This window comes from Manis javanica, chromosome 6 (assembly GCF_040802235.1).
Source record: "Manis javanica isolate MJ-LG chromosome 6, MJ_LKY, whole genome shotgun sequence".
Taxonomy (NCBI): domain Eukaryota; kingdom Metazoa; phylum Chordata; class Mammalia; order Pholidota; family Manidae; genus Manis; species Manis javanica.
The window spans coordinates 91,940,648-91,953,797 of NC_133161.1; the positions used below are offsets into that span (position 1 = coordinate 91,940,648).

Sequence of the window (13,150 nt, forward strand, 5' to 3'; positions counted from 1 at the left end):
TAGCATGAGAACAAAGTAATTAAGTCATTTAAATAGTCAAAGACACCAAAGCAACATTTTCCCAACTGTAGTTTTATGGGACCCCAGGAAGTGTTTCAAATTACTTTATTATTTTTTATTCCACTTACATTGGACTAACCTCGACCTCCCAAGTAGCTGTTTCATTATTCTAGTTACACACAGAGCCAAATTCTCCTTCTAAAATGTTTTACATCAGATGCTGCCTACCAAGGTGAATGGGGAAATGTGTGCCAGATTACAAACTTCAGTAGCAAATGTAACAGGGATGGACTGCCACTACCAGCAGAAAGGTGAAATCACTCCTCGTAAATACACTTATATAGGAAAAAGCACTGGCTAGTCAATATTTAGGACAGATCTATCTTGTCATATATCAAAACAATCTGTGGTCAATAATACCAAAACGGTAATGAGATTTTACACGGGAAGCTGATTGGGCCTTTTTGTGTTTATTCAACTACATACTAGAGGGGAAGCCACGGAACAGTCAGAATATTTGCAAGGCAATGAGGGGCACAAGAGCACCGGAGTGTATGCCAGACGCAGGGGCCTCCCCGTCATTCACACAGCCCAATGTCTGAGGGCGGGCGTACAGCATCAAGCTGTACTTCCTACAGTTTTAAAACTTTTGTCACTTAACTAGATGTTTACCAAGGGCCTCGCTTGGGCACTCAACTTTTCGGGTCCGCCGTCCAGCTCTATGTTCGCTGTTCCAACACCATCTGTCACTTAAGCTTCCACAGATTCAGAAATTCCAATTCAAACTAATCTACTCGGCACTCAAACTGAAGCTATAATTCAAATTTCGACATGAAGCTTGAATTCCTTTTCAGTGTTCTTCAACTTTGACCCAGCTCCCCCCACCCCTTCCCTGAAAAGGGCCAAGACAACAGCCCAGCAAGTGGGGCAGGCAAAACAGGGCTCCTTTGTTTGCTTCTGTCCTTTCAGCTCTCTATTGAGGTGAGGGCCTGAAAAGCCGCACCAGGCTTTGGAAGGCAGCAGCAGAGCGGCTCGCAAGCCATCCTTCCTCAAAGACCAAAAACTCCAGGATGAAACTCTTTCCACAGTCCTTTCTTTTACCTTAAGGCATAATTAGTGCAAGACTAGTACTTTCCCTTTCCCTTTTTCCCTTTAGAGTCTGTTCATGGTGTTTAGCAGGCATTTGAAATGCCTGTCAAAAATGTATGTGGTAAATCATACCATTCAAATGCCAAGGGCATCTGAAAGTGGCATGAAATCAGCTTTAAAGTTGAAATTTAGAGAAAAGATCACTACATACTGAATACATATACTGAATTTTTTGAATGCTCTCAGCCCACTTGAGAAAGATAAATCAAATTCATTGCATATTACACAGTAGAAGACCTCCTACAGGATTCTCAGATTGCCTTGGGAATATATTTTCCTGGTTACAGTGGGTTTCAGACCAATACACCATGCACATCATATCCTTGAAATATACATACAAATATATACACATGCAAAATATTCTCTCCAGACCATCCTATCATCAGTTAATAATAGGAATTTTAAATAGGATCATTCCCACCAGATAGTTACTGCCATTTTCAATTTCATGTGAATAAACAATGGTTTAGTACAGGGCAATATGGAAGGAAATCAAAGAACACATTAAGACAAGATTTGTCATTCCTGTTTTTCACGTGCATAAGCCATTTGGACAGAATGTGCAGTAGATGAGCACTAGTATTTGTAAATTTGTTCCCTTTACCTCCGGGATTTCTTACATTCCCTAGTATTTTAGTTACTGAGGGAAGACCTCCATCAGACTTTTAAAAATTACCTTTTTCTAATTTGAAATTCCAATCTTGTAGGCCAGTAAAGTAGGTCAATTAAGTTGACACCACATCTTTTTTATTAGCTCAGCTAAGCAATTATAATTGGGTAGTGAGGGTTTATGCTGTCATCTTTGAAGATTCAATGGTGGGGAGAAATGCCCAGTGCAGACCTGTAATTTACAACTCCAGCACATCCCTAAAACATTCAGCATAGGATATTCCTATTTCCAGATAGGAGGCAAATTTGCTCTTGATCTGGGTTAAAATAGTGGTGTCATTTTTTTTTTCAGTAAAATAAAAGCATGCTAATATCTAATCTAGCCTCAGACAAAATCATTTAGCACATGTGCACTACATAATTTAATTCAACATTAAAAAATATAACATGAACATATGTCACCAATGCTTGCTTATCCTGGACTATGACACATATGCTCCACAACATCTATTTTATGCTTTGAACGAAGTACAGGGTCAACATACGCTTGTTAGAAACCATAGATCTCCTTATTAATAAAAGTTAAAGCTGTAAGTTAGTATTGTGAATGACTTGCTCATAATACATAGTATATTGGTGTATAACTTTAAAAAATAAGAGCTATAGGTCTTTATACCCATTAGTATGTCTATTATCAAAAAAACAGAAAATAAATGGTGAAGATGTGGGGAAACCAGAACCCTCATGCACTGTTGGTGGGAATGCAAAATGGTACAGCTGCTGTGGGAAATAGCATGGTGGATCATTTAAAAAATTAAAATAGAGTTAGCACATGATCTAGCAATCCCATTTCTGGGTATATACCCAAAAAAGTTGAAAGCAAAGACTTAAAAAGAGTTTGTACACCCATGTTCATAGCAGCATTATTCACACTACCCAAAAACTGGAAGCAGTCCCAACTGTCCATTGACAGATGTATGAATTTAAAATAGTGGTGGGTACATGCACTGTAATATTACTCAGCTTTCAAAGGAAGGACATTCTGGCACATGGATGAGCCTTGAAGGCATTATGCTCAGTGAGATCAGCCTGTTACAAAAGGGCAGATACTGCATGATTCCACCCATACGAGGTCCTCAGGGATGGTTAAATTCATTCAGACAGAAAGTAGAGTGATCCTTGCCAGGAGCTGGTGGGGGTGGGGTGGGAGGGAGGGGTATTGGGAGTTACTGTTTAATCCGTATAGAGTTTCAGTTTGAGGAGAAGAGAAAAGTCCTGGAGATGGGCAGCGGTGACGACTGCACAACAATGTGGAGTAGTCATTGTCACTAAACTATATAACTAAAAGTGGTTAAAATGGTAAATTTTAGGTGATATATACTTTACTACAATGAAAAAGTAACTTGCCAAAAACAGCACATTTTCTACACATATACTGCATTTTTCTCCCCTATTTTAAAACCACCTGATACTGAAAAATTTATAGTTATTAAAACTGGAGGCAGAACCATTCACGTATTTTCCTCATGGTGTCCTCTCACATTTTGAGAGGGAAAATAAATATTCAGCAGTTCATTTTGGCACATTTTGCTACCTGTAGAAACTTTAATATCTAATGTCAATGAAGACTCTTTGAAACTAAAGGGGCTTTTCATTTGCCTGTGTGGACAGAGGGTTAAACAGAATAAGCTGCTGGATTCTTGTGCCTAGCATCTCATCTCCTCTCTGCCATGCCCTGGGAAGAAGGTTTCTGGTGGCTTCAGGAATCCTAAAGGGAAAGAGCAATACACATGTTTTGTAATTTTCAAACACTTCCTGCTCACCAATCATCACAGTGGTTGAAGGCTGACCTAAAGTGGCCTTTGGGTACAAACATACAGAGCTTCCTGGAGAGCAATACTTACGGAGCTCTGTATTCCAGGGAACCTTGGTTTAGTCACCATGCTTCTCCAGTGGGAGCTGTTCTTTGGAAATGGGATGAGATGCCAAAGATGCTGACAGAGGCAGCCAGTCAAGGCCGCTGTGGGCTGAAATGTGTCCCCCCTGAAATTCTTGTGTTGAAACCTTAACCCCCACTGTGACTGTATTTGGAGATAAGGCTCTGAGGAGGTAATGAAGGTTAAATGAGATAATAAGGGTAGGGCCCTAAGCCAATAGGATCAGTGGCCTTTTAAGAAGATGGGGAGAAAGAGAGAGAGAGATCTCTCTACATGCATGACCAGAGGAAAGGACATAAAAGCACATGGGGAGCACACAGTGCCTGCAAGCCAGGAAGAGAGACCTCACCAGAACCCTAACACACTGGGACCCCGACCTCAGACTTCCAGACTCCAGAACTTTAAGAAAATTAACCTGTTCTGTAAGCCACTGAGGCAATGCTATTTTGCCTCACGCAGTCCGCAGTGCCCAAGACAAAGACCTTCTGATTTCATGGTGAGAATATCAGGAAAAAAGCCTGGGCGTCTCAGTGCCTACTGTGGGTAAGTAATGACTGGGAGGAGCCACCAGAGGGCTTTCTCAGCTGCTCATCGTGTTCTGTTCCTCGATGTGAACACTGGTTACATCAGTGCGTTCGGTGTATCTGAGTTCACCAACATGTAGTATGTTTATGATATGTGAAAAAAGAATGTGTGCATATGGAAGTATGTAGTCATAGATGACAAAATTAGAATTAATCTCTCTGAGGGCAGGCACTGTTTTGCCCACCACTGTATTCCAGTCCCTAGAACAATAGGTCACTGCACTCAGTGACTTTTATGAATGAATGAAAGTATCTCTACCAGAAAAGCTTCCTGTGGGGTTCCATTAAATAGCTCTTTTGTATATACACAATATCATATTTGCAGATTCTATTTTTATTAACCGATTACACAAGGAAAACTACACCTACATGAAAACATTATTTGAAATGATTCTTAAGGAATCAGTTCTCCAGCCCAGGTATATACATTCTCAGTACACTTCTCCAGCACTTACACCCAACTCTTGTTGTCACACTGGCCTCACTGGAAGTACCATTTCTAAAGATGACTTGTTTTCATTTACTGTCACTAATGCGATAACAAAAATGACATCGTGTAAGGGCACACTGGTCTAGAGCCAAAGATCTCCTCACTGCCCTGCATCAGAGGGTGTGCTGAGCTCTCTGAGCCCATTGTACCCATTTTGAAACCCAAAGTGTTATTAGATACAGTATCCTCTTACAGGTCTAAAATTCCTGGGTTCTGTGAAATGTTTAGTGACTTTCCTGGAACAAAGAAGAAAGCAGGATGAAAAGAAGACGGTGAGTCAGTAGGAGGATTAAGAATGCAAAATGAATTCATTTTTCCAATTGGTCAATTATAATCATTCTAAAAGCTATTCCAGGAATAGCTGGTTTCACTTCTGTTCAAATTCTTCCTTCTACTTGTTAATAGGGAGCATGTTTGTAAATACACCACACAGTATTACATATTTAGGATATGGAATGCTTTCCTAAGATTTTATACTAGGGTCCTATTCAAATTCAACCTCCAATATGAGGAGTAAATCTTCGGCAGTCAAAAGAGTATACAGAGGAAATTCAGGTTCTGGGAGCTTGAAACAGAAACGTTTACTAAATGGAAACATTCATCCTATCTTTAAAAATAAAAGAATTCTCAAAACTTGTCATGTGCCAGGAACCTCTTGGCTTCTCAGTAATCACAGCGGGGTCTGGTCACTAAGAACAGTCCAGTAACTGTAACTGGTCGAATTGTAAGTTAACAGCCGCAGACTTAAAAGCTAACAGGAATAACGGAACATGTAAAGGCATTCAAGGGCAGTGCAGGCCAATAAAAGGCTATTCCACAATACAATTCACTGATTTACAATGTCGCCTGCTACTGTGAGGTCTGCAGGGGTCAGAATTCAGTGGTCTTGTAACATATTCCTGATTTTGAACATTCGTAGTTTTAGGCTTCACCTAAACTAAAGATAAACCTCCAAAATGGCCATTTTCAGTCTTGGATAGTGAAGTGGAGGGGCAATAAGCTAGTACTTGCTCTCCCATTTTCTATGTGGCCCTGGGAAAGTTACTTGACCTCTCTATGCCTCCGTCTCCTAATTTTAAAAATGGAGTTGTTGTGGAATTAAATGAGATGATACACGTAACTAACATGCACAGCGTGTTGTACATACGAAGCTCTGAAAAAATCTTGACTATCATTACCATTAAAGTAGGAAGTATGCGATAGTCTAAATCCATGTGAGTACTACTCATTTACTCGTGAACTACAGCATAAAGCAGCCCAGCCTCCGTAGTTTTGTATTCGGGGGCTACCTCGCTCCTTCCCAGGAGAGCCCCAGGGGGAGCTCCTGGTGCAGAACGAATGCCTCCTGCCCCATTACACTCGCTCCCACCTCTTCTTGCAAGAGTCTCGAGCAAGACTGGGCCCTGGCCCTCAGATCCGCACCTCTGCGCGTTAAACATGCGAGACCGGGAAGGAAACGAACGTTTCCCTCTTAGTACAAATAGCTCCGCCCTGATGCCGCCTACGGCTGGAGCCGCTGGCGGAAAAAAAAAAAAGGCCGTAGAGAAGCGGGGTGGGAAAGAGACGCCGCTGTTCGCGCCCTCTTCTGCGCCGGCCGATGCGCGGGGCGGCCCCCGAACCTGCGGAGGTGGCAGATGAGGGGACCCCGGCGGGAAGGGAGGGAAGGGAAGCGGCCTGCCTGCCAGCCCCCAGGCACTCTCCGGCGGCTCCTGCTGCCCAGAGTCCACCGCTCCGGGAGACGATTTCCCAGCGCACCCGACCGCCGCACCCCCGCTCCCCGTCTGTGCGGGCAGATGCGGGTCGGGACCGGCTGAGCCGGCGAACGCGAGGCCAGCAGGCTGCGGCGCTCACCGCGGGGCGCGGAGGGGTCGGGGGTGGCGCGCGGCGCAGATGGCGCTCGCCGCGAGATGGATGCTGCGGAGCTGGCAGTCACTCCCGGCTCACACGGCATCCCGGGGCTGCGCTGCTGCCGGATCCCACCGCCGGGAGCCTGGGCTGGGAAGGGGCTCCTATGCGGCAGCCCCAAGCGCCGGCGTGCCGGCCCAACAAGTCCCAGCCCCCGGAGGCTGGGCGGGGCGCCGAGACCTTCAGCACCCGCACCTGTAGGGCCCACAAAGCCCCCGGAAAAGCCCCCACCCTGCCACCTTCGGGGGCACTCCGTCCCCCCTTGATTCCCGAGTTCTCTCCAGGGCGCACAGAGTGGAGGTCGGTTCTGTCTCAGCTGAACTCGGGCGAGGGGCTCAGGTGTGAGCCCAGCCGAACAAAGCCCACGCCCAGCTGGGTCCGTGGGGAGCGCAACGCGCTCACGCCCTCGCGCCGGCCCGCACCTGCGCTCCCGGCCCCGCCAGCCCCGCGGCGTGACACCCCGCGCCTCGGTGTCCACGCCGGGAGCCGCGGCTCCTGCCCCAGAAGCCTCTCCAGGCCCCACTGCCCACAGAGGGACCTCCGGGCAGGGCTTTCCGGAAAGCGGGAGACGGGGGCGCGGGTGCAGAACTTGGCCGCAGACCGGAGGGGGTGAAGGGTGCCCGCCCGGGCCAGCCTGGGGCTGCTTCAGCTGTTCCCTCCCTCGGCTGCCCGTTCTCCCTCCTCCCGCTCGGCGCCCTCAGCGGTGTCGGGGACCTGAAAGGAAGAGGGGAGTTGGCGACAAGGTCCGGCTGCCGCAGAGAGGGCTGGCGGGGCGCTGCCACGCTGCTGTCCCGGTGACAACACAGCAGCCCCCGCGCCTCCTCCGCTCCAGTCGTCCCCCCGAGCAGGACCGAGTACCACCAGCAGACGCGCTAGGAGCTACTCACGTTGTGACGCCGCGCCCACCACTCAGCCCCGGCGCGGCTGCCCAGGACCCTGCAGCGCAGATGTCGCCGGCTCTGGACCGAGCTGTAGCCTCTGGCAGCTGCGCGCTGTCCTCTGCGCCCGCGCGTCTGAGGCTCCGACTGCGGCGCGCGTCCGCCCGCGCCCCGGGCGAAGCAGTGCTGGCCCAGCGTCGGCGCGCCTCCGCCGCTCCCGCCCCTCCGCCCCCCGCCTGCGTCCTGCTCCGGCTCCTCCGGCTCTCGCTCCGACCGACCCCGCCCGCCACCCGCACTGCTCCCGCCTCCGCCCCTTTGCTCCCGGCCGAGCCCCTCCCCTCTCTGCAGCGGCGACAGCCACTGGGCTCCGGCCGCCCGCGCCCCGGGGGACTGGGTGGCCCCTCACCTGGGCTGCCGCGCTACCGTCAACCAACGTCATCCTGCGAGCGTGTTCGGCGGGGGTTGTGGGGTTGGGGGTAGGCGAGGAGGGCGGGAGCGTGCCGGGGACTACGGTGGTTGGGATTTGGCTACAGAAGATGTTCCAGAAAATGGGTGGTTTCAAATGCCACTCTCATGGGTTTATGTTTCTGTGCGAGGTCTGTGGTCTTTTTTTCTTTCTTTTAAGGCACTTAATTTCTTCGAAACTCACTAGTTGGATGGATGAGATTGCTGTCTTTTTGTTCTGTTTCTCTTTTTACAACCATTCTTTCCAAACAACCCCCAAAAAGGGTGCATTCAGCCTAAGGTAGATGCTTTCAGTTTGCGGTGGAAATCGGTTCTTCTGGGCCCCATGGAACGCATTCGGGCAAATTTGTTTATTTTCAGATTTGGGAGCATTATGGAGAGTTATTTGCAATGTAAAAGTAAAAAGAGTTAAGCTTTTCTAAATGTGTAGTATTTTAGCAAACACCCTGTGGGTTGCATAGTTCAGCTCCAGAGACCCTCTTCACTGCGTGCTAGATGGTGTCTGAGATCCTTAGCAGGGCACTCAAGATCCTGGGTCATCTGCGGCACTCTGCAGTCTGACTCCCAGAGCTGCCTCCCAACGCTAGTTATCACCGCACTTGACCGTCTGCTCATTTAGTGCAGGTTCCAGCTCTCACTTGGCCCTAGCCTTGTTTCCTTCAATCCTCCAGTTCAATTCAAGAAAACATTTGTGGAACCCTGTTGTCCCTTCTCCCCACCCCCAGGCTCCAGGCCCCAGTGCTAGGCAGGTGATTCAGAAGTAAAAAAGGCACAGGGTCATCCTTCCAGCCCTAACACCTCTGCTCTAACTTGAGGTTGAACTTGCCCCATCAATGCACAGCACCACGCATGCAAGAGAGCAAACTTTTTTCATTCAGCTGCTGCTGCCACACTCTTCTCCTTGCGATGCCCAATATGCTCCCACCACATAGACCCTCCTGTCCCTGAAACCACAGATCCTGAAACAGTCTACCATCTCTGGCTCCTGGGTCTTTGAACAAGTTATCCCCTCGGTTCTATCACTCTTCTGACCCTAGTCTTTACCCCATCACCGGGGTGCCTCTCCCCCCTTCAATTCATTATCCAAATTTCCCTCTGAATTACCTTTCTAAAAAAACATATAAATATAAATGTGACTCCATGATACCTGTACTTAAAAGATGGCTGGTTCTCTGTTGCCTACAAAATAAATTCCATATTGCCTGTCATGCTCCTTCGCAATGTGCCCCCTAACTTAGTGCTCCATCCTCCAGCAAAAGGACATTTCATAACTCTAAGCCTCTCAGTGTGAGATCTCTACTTTCTAGAATATTCCTCCATCTTTTTTTCATCAGGCAAACTTGTTCATCCTTCAGAGCCTTGCTCAATTATCATCTCCTCTGTGAAGTCTTTCCTGAGTTCCTGTTTATTGTACTCATACTTGTCACATTATGTTTGCATGTCTGACCCCACAAATTTCATTTATTTGAGGACAGTCTGTCTTACTTTCATGTCACCTCATTTCCCACAAACATAAGTGGAGCCACGGATAAATCAAAATAATTCAACTCTCAGAGCCTCCTCACTCCCACCTGTGTAAAGGACTTTAGACCCCTCGATGCCCTCCTCACCAGTAATTGCTGAGAGTCCAGGGTGGTCCTGCATGTCCTTCTGCCCTGTGCCCTGGAGCCCCCAGCCACTGTGTGACGGATTTCCCACTGACATGCCTTCCCAGGTGTCCCCCATGGCAAATCTGTCTGGTGGAAGATGGCACTCTGCTCTCCGCAGTTCCTGGCCTGGTCCTGGGTAACACCCTGTCCCCTGAACACTGAAACAGCACTGCCTGGGTCCCAGGTGTCACACCTTATAGAGACCATCCTTAAACAACTCCAGCTGCTGCTTGGAATTCTTTCTCATCAGGCCCAGCCGTGGTGCGTGAACCCCAACTGAAGGAGACACTGTGCTACCCCGGTGAGTCCAGATCAGTCCTGATGCCTTCAGGGTGGCCTAGAACACAGATGGATGTCTTCAGGGGTTGTCAAAGGAATGCGTCCATGGAGGTATCTCAGGCAAGTGACGACTTCTCCAGGTATAATGTTCCTTGTTTCTACAGGCAGAACAGCAACACTTACTACGCAGGGCTACTGTAAGGGCCAGTTTAAACCACCACATAATGTGGAGGACATATTAGTCACTCAGCAAATTCTAGTATAGTGGGCAATTGTTTGACCAGATATTTTTCAAATGAATACATACTTGAATAAAAAGAACACAGATGGAAGAAGAAAACAGCTCTGGAGGAAATGTGACCCAAGGGACAGCACCAGTAATTAAAATTAAGTAATTTTGATACTACATAATACTGGTAATAATCTGGAATTATTATATAGTTTTAATGTCCATCTTATTACTTCAAGTGCATTGCAGCTCCCCACTGCTGGGGGTTAGTCTCCTGGGAGGAGGAGCGACAGGGGGAAGACGTCAGCTGCAGCAGGAGGAGCTGAAATCAAGGGAGCAAGAGGGGAGGAGGAACGATCTGAAACAGGATCAGAAGGTTGCCTGAGTGGGCAAAAGGAATATCCACTTGATTGGCCTCGAGATGCATGAGGCACTCTGGTGGGCCCGTGCCTTGCCAGTGACATGCACAACACACCTCTTTACTCTAACTGCTACCCGTCATCCCATCCCTAAGCCTTACACTGTCCTCTACCCCAAACATCACTCCACCCTCAAACCCAGGTGAGGGTAGAGAATAACATAAGCGTTTCCCCACCACCTGAACAAAATAACACTTTCCATGTGCCTGGCACTATTTTACATTTATTAACTCATTTCATCCCACAGCCATCCCATGAGGTACGTACAACTTCACCCCCATTTTAGAAAATGAGGAAAGTGCAGTGACTTGCAGAGGTCACACAGCTAGAGGCAGTGCTGGGGTTCAGGCTCCACAGTCCACAGTCTTAACCACTGGCAGTAAGCTAATAGGTGGTTTCGATCCATACATCACAATGTCATGCAGTGAAGCAGCTACATCAGTCACGGAGCCTCCCAGTGGCGCCTGCCATGAATTTGAGTTTAGCTTTTCTCCTTGCCTCCTCTTTCTTTTGCAGTCTTGTTTCTCTCTTTTGGAGTTCTCCCTCTCCTCTTTTACTCTTCCACACTTATTTCTCCCCTCACCTATTTTCCATCCTAGTTTTCTTAATCCCCATCCATGCTTGAGGTCTCCCAGAGGAAGCAGTGTAACTGGCAACCAGTGTGGAGGTCGCCAAAGTTAATGGGAAGGTCACTAAACCTAACGTGAAGGTCACCCAGCCACCCCAGTGCGGAGCAGTGTTCTTAAGCAAGTTCTCTCTCTCAGTCTGTTTCCACACTGTGAATGAACTTGGGCTAGGTGAGCAAAAATTCTTTAACTCTGTCATTCTATGATTCTGGTGGTAACAGAGCATTTCTTTGACTCCGTAGTAAACCTTAGATGAAAGCTGGATGAACTATAGGTAAGAAAGGGTGGGACACTGATGTCCTGTTGTAGTATAACAAGGTTGTTGGCTGGAGCGGCTTATATCAGGGTCATCATCTTACTATCTATGGCTGGGCAACACGGTTGATTGTCTGACAGAATGTGGTGAATTCAGTGATTTTTAAGGCCCTTCTATATGAAAGGGCAATATAACCCAATGTGGTCAGAAAGCGGAGTTATTATGGTGCTCAGCCTCCATGATGGCCCCCGGGGGTCCCCTCCTCCTGATAGGCATGTTCTTCTGTAATCCCCTCCCTTTGAGTGCAGACTGGACCTAGCAACTCACTTCTAATGAGCATAAGATGGTAAAAGTGGCAGGATGTCCCGTCTGATACCACTAGATTACAGAAAGACTCTGGCTTATTTCGTTTTGCTGTCTTGCTCTTTCACTCGCTCAGAGAGAAGCGAGCTGCCACATTGTCAGCTGTCCCAGGAGAGGTCCGCAAGGCAGGGAGCTGAGGGAGGCCTCTGGCCAGTGGTTTGTGAGGAGCTGAGGTCCTCAGTCCAACAGCCCATGAAGAGATGAATCCTTCCTTGGACACCTGAGTGAGCTCAGAAGCAGACTGCTCCCCAGTCGAGCCTCAAGATGACTCCAGCCCAGGCTGACTCAGTCCTGCAGCCTTATGCAACCCTGAGCTGGAGGACCCAGCTCATCTGCCCCTGGCTTCTCAACCCAAAGAAACTGAGAGCAACGTTTCTAGTTCTAAGCTGCTAAATTCATCACTGATGCAGTTGTTTAAGTGCATTTCAGAACCCTAAATTTGCAGCTGACCACACAATCCTACCTATTTTCTGGATAGGAAAGGGGCAAATGGATCAAATGGTAGTTGTTAAAAGATGCAGCTACAGTGCTGGGTAAAGGAAAAATTGTGGAAAACAGATGAGACATTAATCCGACTTGCTGGAGATTAACCTCAGCAGCTCCTAATTCCACACCCCAGAGTTACACCTGGTCCTACAGCGCAACTGGGAGGGCAGCCAGCCACTGCGCCCACCCAGAGCTGCTCCTTTCTCTTCCTGGATGCCAGCTACAGTCTCAGGTGGGCCTCACCTCTTGAAGCTTCACAGTGAGTGATTATTATCCACTAGGGATAATAATAGGATGTGCAGTTATGGATAATATATAAATAATAATAGGATGTGCAGTTTCATACATCACCTGACCAGTAAACAGTGGTTCCCACAGATGCAAAACACCAACCACTCTCTCATGCCCCTCCTCACCACCACCTGTCACATAACCACAGGATTCTGGGTGCCTGTCTGGTGCCGCTGGGCATGTGTCACAGAGAAACCAGAACTTTGCAACCCATTCTTTGCCTGGTGCTTAGCAACACTGGGTCCCTACACTTATCTGAAGAATGTAATGCTCAAGCAATTGGAGGAAAATGTGACCTTAGTGGTTAGCCATATGTGGATTTCTTCTCTGGAGGCTTGTGAGTCACTAGGATCTTCTGTTGGCTCAATCCACCCCCATGCTTGGGGAACCGCGCTGAAAAGTAGAGGAACATTTTCAGCAATAATAAGCATGTTCCTTGTAGCCAACTCCATCTGTTCCTATAGCTTCTGTCTACAAGAATGTACACTGATTCTGCTGCATGGATTTCAGGCTATGTGCCATCAGCCATTGCAAA

The 13,150-nt window shown here is 47.8% G+C and overlaps 1 protein-coding gene across 18 annotated transcripts in view; it reads right to left on the bottom strand.

Moving 5' to 3' along the window:
• Positions 1-7,777, bottom strand: part of NRCAM (neuronal cell adhesion molecule) — a 273,084-nt gene extending 265,307 nt beyond the window's left edge. For 16 of the 18 annotated variants that reach the window (XM_073239045.1, XM_073239061.1, XM_073239060.1 and 13 more), the window contains exon 1: positions 7,562-7,776. The gene's annotated coding sequence lies outside the window, so the exon portion shown is untranslated. Of the gene's footprint in view, positions 1-7,561 lie in introns of all 18 variants that reach the window. The other 2 variants (XM_073239056.1, XM_073239054.1) reach the window with 1 other exon arrangement.
• Positions 7,778-13,150: the final 5,373 nt, after the last annotated feature.